The sequence below is a fragment of the Protopterus annectens genome, chromosome 8.part1, assembly GCF_019279795.1.
Source record: "Protopterus annectens isolate FY-2018-M chromosome 8.part1, PAN1.0, whole genome shotgun sequence".
NCBI classification, from domain to species: domain Eukaryota; kingdom Metazoa; phylum Chordata; order Ceratodontiformes; family Protopteridae; genus Protopterus; species Protopterus annectens.
Window position 1 is genome coordinate 500,668,970 of NC_056742.1, and position 14,024 is coordinate 500,682,993.

The 14,024-nt window shown below is 39.8% G+C and overlaps 1 long non-coding RNA gene across 1 annotated transcript; it reads left to right on the forward strand.

Annotated features, from left to right (window-relative positions):
* The first annotated feature begins 2,444 nt into the window (after positions 1-2,444).
* LOC122810091 lies at positions 2,445-3,119 on the forward strand. Its single transcript, XR_006366057.1, has 3 exons — positions 2,445-2,658; positions 2,709-2,978; positions 3,083-3,119. It is a non-coding gene; the product is annotated as an uncharacterized LOC122810091 (long non-coding RNA).
* The last annotated feature ends 10,905 nt before the right edge of the window (positions 3,120-14,024 follow it).

Here is a 14,024-nt window from a genome sequence, read left to right on the forward strand (position 1 = left end):
TTGTAAGATACTTAGCCCCACCCAGCTGCTCTAGGGCCTCATCTGTCCTAGGCATGGGATAAGCATCCGACTTTGTGTGACTATTTAATTTCCTGTAATCCACACAGAACCTGCACCCTGGTTTCCCAGTGAACATGTCCTCAAATTCCTGCAACACTCCTCGGATTTCTTGAACCTGAGTAGGAAATAGCTGCTACGATATTGCTACGCCTTCCACTGAGGTGTCAGCCCGAGCCTCACTGAGGAGATCAGTCACAAGATCTCCCTCAGACTCCTCCTGCAACCCACTGCAAATGCTCAGCACAAGGGCCTCCCTATCATGGTAAGGTTTCATCATGCTAACATGGTACAATTTGTACCCCTGCTGTCTGCCTAGCAGTTCCACCATGTAGTTAACATCACTTACCTTTCTTACCACCTTGTATGGTCCCTCTGAAGCTGCCATCAGTTTGTTGTGACTGACAGGAATGAGAACCATTACCTGCTGCCCCACAGCATACGCTCTAGCTCGAGCATTCTTTTCATACCACACCTTTTCTGTTGTTGAGCTTCTGCCAGGTTCTCCTGAGCCTTGTCCTGAGGTTTAGGATGTATGCCACAACAGACTCCTTGTGAAGTTCACACTCATCTTCTCAAATTAAATCTAGAGGTCCCCTCACCCTATTCCCATACAGCAACTAAAAGGGTGAAAAAACTGTGGATTCCTGGGGAGCCCCTCTGAAAGCAAACAACAGATGGGGCAGATATTTGTCCCACTCCCTCTTAAACTGATCTGCAAATGCCCATAGCATGGACTTGATTGTAGAGTTTAACCTCTCAACAAGACCATTAGTCTGGGTATGGTAGGGAGTGGTCTTCATGTGCTTCACCCCACAGGACTTCCACAGACAAACCAGCAGGTCTGACATGAAATCGGCACCTCTGTCAGACAGTATTTCTTTTGGGAAACCCATCCTGCTGAAAATCTCTAACAAAGCATTTTCCACCTTCTCTTCCTCAATGGAGGACAAAGCCACTGCCTCAGGGTATCATGTAGCATAATCCACTACCACTAAGATATACTTTTTCCCTGTGGCGCTTGGGGTACTCAGAGGACCCACAATATCCATAGCTACCCTCTGAAATGGCTCCTCAATCACAGGCAAAAGCATCAAAGGAGCTCTCACCTTGTGTCCTGCCTTGCCTACCTTTTGGCACTGCTCACAGGTCCTGCAGTACCCTGTTACAGCTCTGGAAATTCCAGGCCAATAAAAAAACTGCATAATATGCCTCTTTGTACGTTTTATGCCCATATGACCTGCAAAGGGAATATCATGGGCTATGGCTAGCAGCTCCTCAAATTGTGAAACCAAAACAGTTAAAAAACAGAAAAACGGCAGCAGCAGAACCACAGCAACACTGTTTTTATTGTAGATAAAGTAAGCACTTTTGTCAGTGTACTCCACCAACTTCATCAGACAAATGACATGACATGTAGTTGCAGTTTAAATACTTCCAAACTGCCATATCAATTACACAATTAAAACCATTTTTTTTTAAATTAAAGAGATATTCCCAGAAAAAAACATTTTGCAACACAGAACGCCAAAGTGGGAATAAAAAACTACATTACTAGTACTGTAACATAGTTAAATATAAATGAGTTATTTACATTAGCAGAACATTGCAAAGTCTTTATCATAAATAGAAACAGAAAAAAATATATGGTTAAAAACAGAAAAATATATGGTTAAAACCAGTCGACCAGTATGACAACAGTATTACCTGGTCAAAGTTTTTGTCCCTTCTCTGTATACCTATTTGTGTCCTAATATTCTTCGTCCAAAAACTTAGATGTGAACCAACACCAAAAACCATATGTCTTGCGCTAATCCACTAAGCTTATGTTTCAATTAATTAAGTTGGAAGTTTATAGGCGTTGTTAGAGCCCAAACCCAATACTTTAAGAAGACTTGCACCATATATTGTGATTCTAATAATGCACCAGAAAACACACTAAAAAAACGAAGTGTATGATGTAAATTGTGCTATAAATGTAGTTGTGTTAATAATGTTATTAAATTAAACAAGCCATAGTTAGAACAGCCTTATCTATTTAGAGCCTTAAGTTTGAGAAGGTATTTAATAGAAATGTAATCATTAAGCCCTGGGGGCACATGAGCAGAGGTACATACCTGCCATCTTAATTCACATTCCTCCAGTCTGAGTTCCCAAGGCCCACCCCTAATATTGTGTTCTACCTGTTGTAGTACCAGAAACTGAAATTGATGGTTGGGGTGTTCTATGATGTGTCTCGCAAAGGCGCTGGTAGTGTTGTTCTTTCCAATACAGTCGGTATGTTCACACACCCTTTGTTTGATTTTTCTCTCCGTTTTCACAATACAGTCGGTATGTTCATATACCCTTTGTTTGATTTTTCTCTCCATTTTCACAATATAGTCGGTATGTTCATATACCCTTTGTTGGATTTTTCTCTCCGTTTTCACAATACAGTAGGTATGTTCATACACCCTTTGTTTGAGGTTTCTCTCCGTTTTCACAATACAGTCGGTATGTTCATATACCCTTTGTTTGAGGTTTCTCTCCGTTTTCACAATACAGTAGGTATGTTCATACACCCTTTGTTTGATTTTTCTCTCCGTTTTCACAATACAGTCGGTATGTTCATTACCCCTTTGAGGTTTCTCTCCGTTTTCACAATACAGTAGGTATGTTCATATACCCTTTGTTTGATTTTTCTCTCCGTTTTCACAATACAGTAGGTATGTTCATACACCCTTTGTTTGAGGTTTCTCTCCGTTTTCACAATACAGTCGGTATGTTCATATACCCTTTGTTTGAGGTTTCTCTCTGTTTTCACAATACAGTAGGTATGTTCACACACCCTTTGTTTGGTTTTTCTCTCCGTTTTCACAATACAGTCGGTATGTTCATACACCCTTTGTTTGATTTTTCTCTCCGTTTTCACAATACAGTCGGTATGTTCATTACCCCTTTGAGGTTTCTCTCCGTTTTCACAATACAGTAGGTATGTTCATATACCCTTAGTTTGAGTCTTCTCTCCATTTTCACAATACAGTAGGTATGTTCATATACCCTTTGTTTGATTTTTCTCTCCATTTTCACAATACAGTAGGTATGTTCATATACCCTTAGTTTGATTTTTCTCTCCGTTTTCACAATACAGTAGGTATGTTCATATACCCTTAGTTTGATTTTTCTCTCCGTTTTCACAATACAGTCGGTATGTTCATTACCCCTTTGTTTGATTTTTCTCTCCGTTTTCACAATACAGTAGGTATGTTCATACACCCTTTGTTTGAGGTTTCTCTCCGTTTTCACAATACAGTAGGTATGTTCATATACCCTTTGTTTGATTTTTCTCTCCATTTTCACAATATAGTATCCATCACAGGAGACACAAGTTGCTGCATAGACCACATCCTGGGATTCACAATTAAACCTACCACTTATATGATATTCTTTATCCCTTAGTATAACCTTATTTGTGGTTCTAATGAATCTACATTGTGGGCATCTGCTGCATTTCGCCATACTAGTACCTCTTTTATTTACCTTATTTCTCTCCACTAGGGTTTTTAAGTTAGGGCCCCTTTGAAAGGTCATGAGAGGTAGTGGTCCCAGTTTGATAAGACTGGTATCCTCATTGATAAGGGGCCAGTTTTTGTTAAGTATGTCCCTAATATGTGTGGCATCTAGGGAAAATGTTGTAATGAACCTGCTAGTTGTGCAGTTATTAGTTTGATCCCTAATCACTACATCATTAACTGCCCATTCAGTGTGCTCCTGCTCATACCCTTTACAAACAATCGGGTGGAAGTGACCTACCACTCTTTTCCTGTCGACTTCCTTTAAGATGTTATTGAGGAACCCCAATGGGTAACCTCTTTTCAAAAACATAGACTTCAGTAATGTACATTCATCTATAAATTCACCATAGCAGGAGATCATTCTAGCAGCCCTAACTGCTGTCTCCAGACCCCAAGAAAGTACGGACCCAGGTTAGCCCTTTAGGGGTAAAAGACATAGAGGGGGGTGCAAACACAAAGGTAGTAACTCTAGAGAATATGTTACAATCAATAATGAAGTGGTAACTAATGGGTCTATATTATATCCTTGAACGCTTAAAAAAGCGAATGCTGATTGATCAAACTTATTTTTGTGAAACTGCAAAATATCGAAGCAGCAGAAACTTGAATTTTTTCCTAGGGAAAGAATTTGGTTGTCCATTTCTGTTGCTTCGGTATTTTCAGTGTTATGGTGGAAAGTTACCGATCGGATTCAGGTAAGTGTGCGATTGTGTGGATGTGAGTGTTAGGGTGATTTAGGTGAGTTAGGGTTAGGGCTCGGGTTAGGTGTGTGTGCAATTGAGTGGACATGAGGGTTAGGGTGGATTTAAGTGAGTTAGGGTTAGGGAGCGGGTGAGGTGAGTGTGCGATAGTGACGGACCTTAGGGTTAGGGTTTGGGTTAAGGTAAGTGGGTAGTTAGTGGTGTGTGCATAGTTTAGTGTAGGGTTAGGTATCAGATTTTAGGTGTATGTGTGTGGATTTCTGTTTGTTTGGTGTGCTTGTGTTGTGTGTATGTGTTTTGGATCAGTGATTTTTTTTCCCTGGGAAAGAAATCGCTGGTCTGACAGTTCGAGAGTGTAAGCTTTCGCTTAAATTAGGTCGATCAATCAGCGTTCACTTTTTTAAGCGTTCAATGATATAATATAGACCCTAACTAACACCTATAACATACATAACATCTCTAAGTATGTTTTATCTAAAGATGAACAGTCCTTACTTAATAAAGGTTTGGGATTTGTACCTAGCTTTTTTTGTGGAAGAACATGTTTTTGTGTCGGACTTGATTGCTTTTTATAGAAAGTTAAATTTAAAATTGTTTTTTGGTACAACTGAGTCTTCTTCTAGTTCTACTGAATTTCGTTTTCACAAATCAAAATTTATGCCACCAATGAATAAGCATGTAGCCATTTTTCAGGAGGCTGTTTTGAAGGATCTACATTTCAACTATAATTCATCTCAAATGTTTTGACATAACCTTTCAAAGGGGGAACAACAGGCTCTTAAGGATTTATATGCTAATACTGATATTGTCATCCTTCCGGCAGATAAAGGTGAGAAGGTGGTAATTATAGATGCCAGTTAGTATTGGAATGAGGGAAATGGACAATTGTCCGACCCTGAGCATTATAGGAAAATGCCAACTGACCCCACACTAGAATTCAAAAAGGAAATTGATGCATTTTTAGAGTTAGCAGTAGAGGAGGGCATTATCAGTGTACAGGTTAAACAGCAGCTCATGGTCAGTGATCCGGCCCAACAGTACCTTTATCTTTTGCCCAAAATTCATAAAAATTTGAGTCAGCCTCTGGGTAGGCCTATTGTTTCAGGGAGAGGGTCCTTAACTGAGCCCATCTCCATATTTCTGACTCAATATTTACATTGGTTATTACCACATGTTAGGGCAAGGGTAAAGGATATTACAGAGTTTGTAAAAATGATTTCAGATTCTGCATTGGAACCTCACTAGCTCATGTGCACGCTGAATGTTAAATCCCTTTACACCAGTATCCCCCATTGGGCAGGATTACAAGCTCTGGATTATTGGCTTAACAAAGTAAATTTGCATCCACCGGGTTTTAATACCCTTATCGTTTGTTTGACAGAACATATCCTAACAAAAAATGTCTTTCATTTTAAGGGGGAATGTTATTGGCAACAACAGGGAACAGATATGGGGGCTTCATTTGCCCCCATATATGTGGACCTCTTTATGGGGTATATAGAAAAACAAATCATTTATGATGAAACGCATAACATTTTCCTTACTGAAATAGACATATGGAGGCGTTTTTTGGATGATTGTTGGCTTGTATGGCGTGCGGGTGTTGATTACCTTTTGGGGTTTCTGGAATATATTAATGGAAACCAGGAGGGCATTGAATTTACTGCTACTTATGAGATCAAGGAGATCAATTTTCTGGATGTCAAGATTTTACGACAACCAGATGATACATTGAGCAGTTCGGTTTACAGAAAGTACCCACAATATAACAACTTATTATATGCATCTAGTCTTCACACCAGGCATACAATCAATAATATTCCAAAATCCCAGTTTTTAAGAATGAGAAGAATATGTTCTACAGACAGTGGTTATTTGGAGGCCAAGCAGGATCTTACAGAGACATTCCTAATGAGGGGTTACAGGGCACCAGATGTACATCGAGCCAGTGAATGGGCTACTAATTGCAATATATTGGATCTATTAGAGTATAAGAAAAAGTGGGGGAATCACAGACCATGAGGCTGGTTAGCACATTTGGTAACAATATTGATTTGTTACAAAATACAGTTGACAAACATTGGAATATCCTTAGAGTTGGACAGTTGCTTATTCTCCTTCAGGAGGGGGTAAAACTTGGAATTCTCATTTTGCCCATTATAAAAGGACCCTTCAAAAACATTCCCATTTCAACCAACGTATTATTATGGGGGATAAGTTGGTGGGCTCTCACCCCTGTGGACATTGCAGCTTTTGTAGATACATGATTAAAACTACAGTTTTTAGCAGTAAGAACACTGGTCAACTATTTGATATTCATTTTTTTGGTAATTGTAGTTCTGACTGGGTAGTCTATTTGGTTATGTGTCAATGCTCTGCTTTTTATGTGGGGCAAACCTCCAGACTGCTGAAAAGTCATATTTCTGAACATCTTAGTGAAATTAGAAATAAAAAGCTAACTAATGCACTATACAGACATTATCATTCACACAAAACAGTACTTTTATGTTTGTTATTATTGATCAGGTCAAGGGCAATAGACTATCTAAACAAGGTTGGCATTCCATACTAACTAGCAAGGAAAGGAAATGGATTATTAAATTGGGAGCTTTATTTCATTCAGGGCTCAATGATAAGTTATGAAGTAAATCTACTTATAAATAATCTAGTATAATATTTAGTTTATTTGATTATACTGATATTTATAATTGGTGTATATATGAGTAACATATACAGATATATTCATAGATTTTGTATTGTGTTTGATTTTGTATCTAAATTTTGTAATTAAGTAATTAGGGAAGTGATGTCACAATTGTTGTTCCTGATACTACATTAAACAGTTTTGAGATTGAAAAGCTACCACTGAAGAAGGCTTTTTGCCGAAACCAGTCTGTGCATGTGGAATTGGAAGATGAATTAAATATATATATTTTTTCAGTATGGAGTCCTCAGGTGCTGGCTATATTTTTTGTTTTACTTTTGAATATGTATGGTTGCCTTGCACCAGTCGTACCTGCTAGCTATTTTTTGTGGGTGTGACTACAACAGGTAGAACACAATATTAGGGGTGGGCCTTGGGAACTCAGACTGGAGGAATGTGAACTGAGATGGCAGGTACGTACCTCGGCTCATGTGCCCCCAGGGCTTAATGATTACATTTGTATTAAATGCCTTCTCAAACTTAAGGCTCTAAATAGACAAGGCTATTCTAACTATGGCTTGTTTAATTTAATAACATTATTAACACAACTACATTTATAGCACAATTTACATTTTACACTTCATATTTTTTTAGTGTATTTTCTGGTGCATTATTAGAATCACAATATATGGTGTAAGTCTTCTTAAAGTATTGGGTTTGGGCTCTAATAAGACCTATAAACTTCCAACTTAATTCATTGAAACATAAGCATAGTGGATTAGCGCCAGACATATGGTTTTTGGTGTTGGTTTGCATCAATGTTTTTGGATGAAGAATGTTAGGACACAAATAGGTATACAATGAAGGGACAAAAACTTTACTAAGTAATACTGTTGTCATACTGGTCGACTGGTTTTAGCCATATATTTTTCTGTTTTTAACCATATATTTTTTTCTGTTTCTATTTATGATAAAGACTTTGCAATGTTCTGCTAATGTAAATAACTCATTTATATTTAACTATGTTACAGTATTAGTAATGTAGTTTTTTATTCCCACTTTGCGTTCTGTGTTGCAAAATGTTTTTTCTGGGAATATCTCTTTAATTAAAAAAAAAAAAAAATGGTTTTAATTGTGTAATTGATATGGCAGTTTGAAAGTATTTAAACTGCAACTACATGTCATGTCATTTGTCTGATGAAGTTGGTGGAATACACTGACAAATGCGCTTACTCTATCTACAATAAAAGCAGTGTTGCTGTGGTTCTGCTGCTATGGCTAGAAGCGCCAGATGGTAGGCTCTATGCACTACCAACTGCTGTACTCTCTTACCCTCTTTCAGGGGTCCAGTCTCTGTATAGTAACCCTTTGTCTCAGTATACAGATTCCCCCTTTTCTTGAGAATCAGGTGCCTCCCTAGCTACCTGCCTCAGGCCTTGCAATGTACAGTCGGAGAGCTGAGCCTGTCGCAACTCTCTCCTTGTAATCCTTCCTAGCTCCCCTTCCACAGGAAATCTGGCATCCTCGGACAGTGGTGCCTCACTGTCAGCCTGGGTACTACTACTCACCTCTACTTTTGCAGTCACTCTGTCCAAGGGAACATCAGTACCCACAAGCAGCTGTGGCTCACATTCAGTCTCACTGCTACAGTCACCACCTCACCAGTCCTGGCTGCAAGTATGCAGTCTGTCTGGGTTTCCCCAGGCTACCAGACCCATATGCTTGTCTCCTTGCCAGACCATGTGTAACTGCACAAGTACATGGTACTACTCCATCCAACTAATTCCCTCTTTGGACATCGGCAGGATGGTAGTTTAGTACCCCTGTTGTCTCAAGACAACCTACTATTGGTATTTGTCTTTCCAACTTACTGGCTTCCTCACCTTTGGTTCCCCACCTTGCCTCCATGGACACCTGTATGCCACATAGCCCCACTGGTTGCATTCAAAACATTTAACCCTAGCTCATGGAAATGTACCTGGGCTAGTGGCTTTCCCTGCTACTGGCAGACTCTGTTGTGGTAGTCTGTGCTGCCCACCATGGGTTCCTTTAGACCCATGAGCAGTACTGGGGGTCCCCTTCCTGTGCAGGGCTGCCATGCTTGCCAGGTATAGGTCTGCCTTCTTCCCCAACTCATCTGAAGTAGCACATTGTCTATCAGCTAACCAGATCCTCATGTCCTCAGGCAAAGTGCTAAGGGCTTGTTCCCTCATGAAAAGGTCTGCCAGCCCTTCAGAAGTGTTGACCTGACATCCACTCACCCAGCCATGAAAATAAGTGCTCAATTCAGCAACATATTCACACACACTTTCATCTGCCTTGCGTCTATGCTCACAAAACTTTTGCCTATACATTTCAGGTGTTAGCTTAAAACATTCTAAAATACATTTTTTTCCAGCAGTAAAATCAAAACAGACAGTGTCAGGCATTTTTGACAAAAAAGTTACAGCTTTCCCATGGAGTAAGGGGGTCAGGAACCATACAAAGAGCCTTTGGTCAACACTATACTGTTTGCATGGGTCTACTTCACGTTGTCGTAAGCTGACAATATCGAGTCTGATATTGTCGGCACGACATTATCGAATGTGAAGAACATCGTGCAAGTAAATGGAAATTTCCATAAGGGGAGATTTCCGTTTACCTCAATGTAGTGCGGTCTCGGAGATGGTATATTTAATTAGGGGGGTGTGAGGTGCAGCCCCCCATGTGGGGGGTGCAGCAGGTCTTGCCCTCCCGCCTACGCCATTTAGTTTTTTTTTTTTTATTATTTTTTTTTTACGTTATTTAATGTTTTACTTAATCGATCAATAAAGTTCGACCTTTATTGATTCAATTAACTAAACTTTCGATAATGTGATATAGACACGTTTGCATACCCTCTCAAACATATGAATGAAACTATCAAAATGATCTCCCTCTTTAAATTGCGGAAGAAATTTACTGACCTGTTGTGCTTCTGGGGTCCAGTTACTCCCTTCCCCATTACCTGCATGACTCTGGCGAAGAGTCAGCATTTCCCTCTCATGCCTCCTCTGATGCTCCTTTTCTTCGGCTTCCTGTCTCCAAATGCCTGGCCTCCAACTCAAGTCTCTTTAACTCCAGCTGGATTTTTAAGTCCAGTGCAGAAATGTGGAGCTGTCCATTCTCCAAGGATATTGTATCTCCACTGCCAGTCTGATTGTCCTCCTGGATGCTGTTTTCTGATGCAGCTGTAAGCAAGGCTGCAATCAGGTCTGCCTTAGTCAGCTTTCCATGCACCAGTCCCCTAACCTGGCACATCTCCACCAGCTGGCTCCTTGTCAGCTTTCCATATTCCTCTGCTGACATGCTGCCTGCTCACCCTGACTAACTAAGCTAACAAAAGAAATAAAACAATTGTGATCTGAACTCTTGAGTATTCACTGCATGGCTGATTTAGAGTACAAAACACCTTCAAAGCTCAGTGTAGATAAGCTACAGGATTCACTCTACCCACACCACTACAAGCCAATTAGTATTTGCCAACTAATTAATATTTTATTATTTATTTTATTTATTTATTTACATTTGTTGACCGGGAGAGTCCGACTGGACAGAGGTCCATTTTCAGCGGAGGCCCGGGAAGAAAAGCTCCACATTAAGTATTGTTTGCATTATACAGTTAAAAAACATAGCATTTAAATATAGACATTAGACCAGTTAAGGACGCAAGACAAGAAGAAAACAGATGTAAGACAGCTGTAGAACATAGTACAATTTTAAATATGGTGACATATACTAAACATGGTTACAAATGTAGTTGAGATTCATCAGTGAACAATTGATACAATCTGTTTTTGAGGTACATAGCAGCCATTAGCAGTTGTTGCTACAAGAAGTTAGTATTATCTGATAGGTAGCCTCGGAACATGAGTAGCCAAGCTTGCTAAGAGTAGGTTGTTGATATGGGGCTGAGAGAGGTAGTCTTTGGGGGGATTGGATGGTATTAGAGGGGAGGTTGCAAGGGCATATCTGGCAAGTTTTGAAGTGTGATTTTAGTAAGGATTTAAAGTGGGTGCAAGAAGTTACAGAGGTAATTGAGGATGGGAGGGAGTTCCAGAGTTTGGCTATAGTGCAGGAGAATAATGCTTCTCCAGCAGAGTTAATGGCACTTGTGACCTGTAGGAGGTTTTTGTGGCTGGATCTTAGTGGTCTCGTGGTTATGTAGGGTTGGAGTAGATTCTGGAGGGATGGGACTTTTAGTGGTTGGTTTATTAGTTTGTGGGTGAGTGTGAGTTGGTATCATTGAAGGAGGTGGGGGAGCTCTAGCCAGCCCAGTTCTGTTAGTGAGAGACAGTGGTGAGTACGATAGGAAGCCCCTGTGGCGAATTTGGCAATTTTGTTGTAGCAGGTTTCAAGCTTATTTAGATCGCATTGTCTAAGGTTAGTAAATATTGGAGAGGCGTAGAGTAGGGTAGAGATAAGATGAGAATTTGCTACCGAAATTTTAGCTGCTTTGGTAAGTAGTTGCTGATTTCTATATAATGCTCCTAGTTTTTTGTGCACTTTTTTAATGGTCATGGAAATGTGAATGTCAAAGTTCAGTTTATTGTCTATTTCTACTCCTAGCAATTTGGTGTGTTCTGTAGGATGAATAGTGGTGTTGTCTTTTGCTGTGATGTTAAAGTGAGAGCTGTCTAGGGTAAGTTTGGTGGGTTGGAAGATTAGTAATTTTGTTTTGTTTGGGTTGAGTATTAGTTGGGCATCGGATAACCAAGTTTCAATAGAAGAAAATGCTTCCTGTGTGACTTTTTGCAGTTTTGGTAGGGAGTGGGCTGTGCAGATGATGGTTGAGTCATATGCGTATTGCATGAGTGTGCCATGTGTTGTGGCTGAGGCTAGATGAGTGGTGAAAATAGAGAAGAGTAGGGGTCCCAGGATGGACCCTTGGGGAACTCCTATGGAGACTGGTAGTTGGGGGGATAGGTTGTCCTGCCAAACAACTGCTTGTTGGTGGTCAGATAGGTATGTGGATATCCACTAATGCCCACCAATTAATATGTGAAGTGGATCCCACCACTGCAAACCAATTAATATGTGACATCCGTGCCCTAGCCCAGCAATCAAGGAGCCTCAATCCTCAATACTAACACCAGACAGGGTGTCTCATATATGAGGAAAGGATAACAAATACACACAGTAAAGTGCAATTCCCCTTAAGAGCACACAGAGATCACAGTCAGTCTGGGGCTGGTCACTCCCTTGCTCTCCAGGTCCCCAATAAGACTCCCCACTGGCACAGCTATAGGGTCCAGATCTCAGCATAGTGGGCAAGCTAAAGCCTCCAGCACCCTCTCTGTCCAACCAGTGCTTTGTGTCCCTGCCCAAGTAGCTGAAACACACACACACACACACACACACACACACACACACACACACACACACACACACACACACACACACACACACACACACACACACTTTGAGATAAATACAACTTCACAGACACTCCTAGGAAAGGCTGACACAGATTCTCCAGCTGTGCCGCTATACCCAGACTATACAGTAGTAATTCCTGCCACCACCAGCTAATAATTATCAGCCACCCAAAGGCTCTTAAAAGGTTGTCCAATTATTACTGTACAATATTATTATCCAATAGTAGTGTAACTAAGCAATCAAGGCTTATTGGAAGGGCTTAGTCCAGGGTCACTTATAAGTATGCAATGTACTTTAGAGCTTAAATTATCTCTACATACACCAGCCACAGTCGAAAAGGGTTTAAAAACATTTAACAATAAATACTAAAAACACAAGACAATACTACTACTACACCACAGTGCTATTGAAGAGTTCAGAGATCACACAGAAGCTTAAAATAATTCAGTAGTACAGTTCTGAGATAACAGAAAAACACTTAGTCTAATATTTTCTAATTCCTAGCTATTGCTACAAGAAAACACACTTCTAAGATAACTTAGTTAAGAGCGCATAAGGCAATGCTGAGTTGGATGTCCAAGATCGAAATTCTTACAGTCTCTCTCTGATCAATAGTTTTTAAAATCACTAACAAACATTTCTGCTGGCCCCCCCCAAATTACATCATTCTCAGTTAGTTCCCATTACATCATTTCTTTGACACTTAGCCTGGGGTTCCCAGGTCAACAGGCTACATTATTTAGCAAGCTACCACCTGCTCAGGAAGCTACAACAATAAAAGACATTTCACATGTACACTCTAGTAATTATTCCTTAAGTTAAAACAATAGAACAAATGTGCTAGCCCAGACAGGCTGACTCCGAGCTCTACAGATCAAAGGATAGATTTGAAATAATTTTAACTTCAAAAGAAAGATTTGAAATGGTTGACTTAGCCTTCCCCACAGCAGATGGCAATGTTGCCACGATCTTGAAGTTCAACACTTTACATTGTCTTTCATTTAAGAAACAATCGTGTATTTTACATTTATATTTACAAATGCCAGAATTATGGATCAAATTCTATTTGGCTAGGCTGGCAGCCTTCACCCTTCTCTACCAGTCTTCACACATCTCCTAATATATTTTACATTGTAAATTAATGACTGGTTCAAAAAAATCATTTGTTTACTGTTGTTTGTTAAGTGATACAAACCATTTTGCTAACCAAACAGTAAGGTGCATGCAGATTAACATATTACTTAAGAACCGTTAATAGCTGCAGTACTGTTTTTTCATATACAAAGACTTAAACATTTCAAGTGTATGATATGTACTTTAATTTGAAAATAAGCTTGTAAGGTAATTGCTTTAAAGCAATTCTCCATGCTGTGTAATGTAATTATGTGTTATGAAATGTAATAGCCTTGTCTCTGCACAGAAGCATAAGCTAACTCCAACAAATGCATCCATATGTAACATTGTTCTTTCTTTACTTGTATACCTAACTGCACACTGCATACTGCATACTGCATACTGCACACTGCACACTGCATACTGCCTGGTGCCTGGACATTGTCTGAAAAGTGCTCTAATAGCAAGCTCATCTATCTGGTTAGCAATTGTATAAATAATCTGTTACCTGGCTATGCTGTTTTTGCATATGTGGAACTACTTTTCCAATCTTAACAT